Consider the following 301-nt stretch of genomic DNA (forward strand, 5'->3'; position numbering starts at 1 on the left):
TCCCTCCCTCACCCTTTCTTTCTTTCTCCCTCTCCCCCCCTCTCTCTCTCTCTCTCTCACTCAGTGTTTGGTTACAGACCACGCCAGGTATTGCCCCAACACCACTTCGAAATTTATTTTATTATATACGTTAGTCCGTTATAAATATATAGGTAAAAGTGGGGTTTAGGGAAGCCACTTTCGATAATCTTGATATATATTATCAAGAACACCCTTCTGAGTGACATTCAAAAGTTTTTAGCCATCGATCATTGTTCGTTAAAAAGTTACTAAGATAAAAATTAGATAATAACCCGTAGTG

The sequence above is a fragment of the Odontomachus brunneus genome, unplaced genomic scaffold (genome assembly GCF_010583005.1).
Source record: "Odontomachus brunneus isolate Ranch 3 - 2012 unplaced genomic scaffold, Obru_v1 Obru_scaffold_056, whole genome shotgun sequence".
NCBI classification, from domain to species: domain Eukaryota; kingdom Metazoa; phylum Arthropoda; class Insecta; order Hymenoptera; family Formicidae; genus Odontomachus; species Odontomachus brunneus.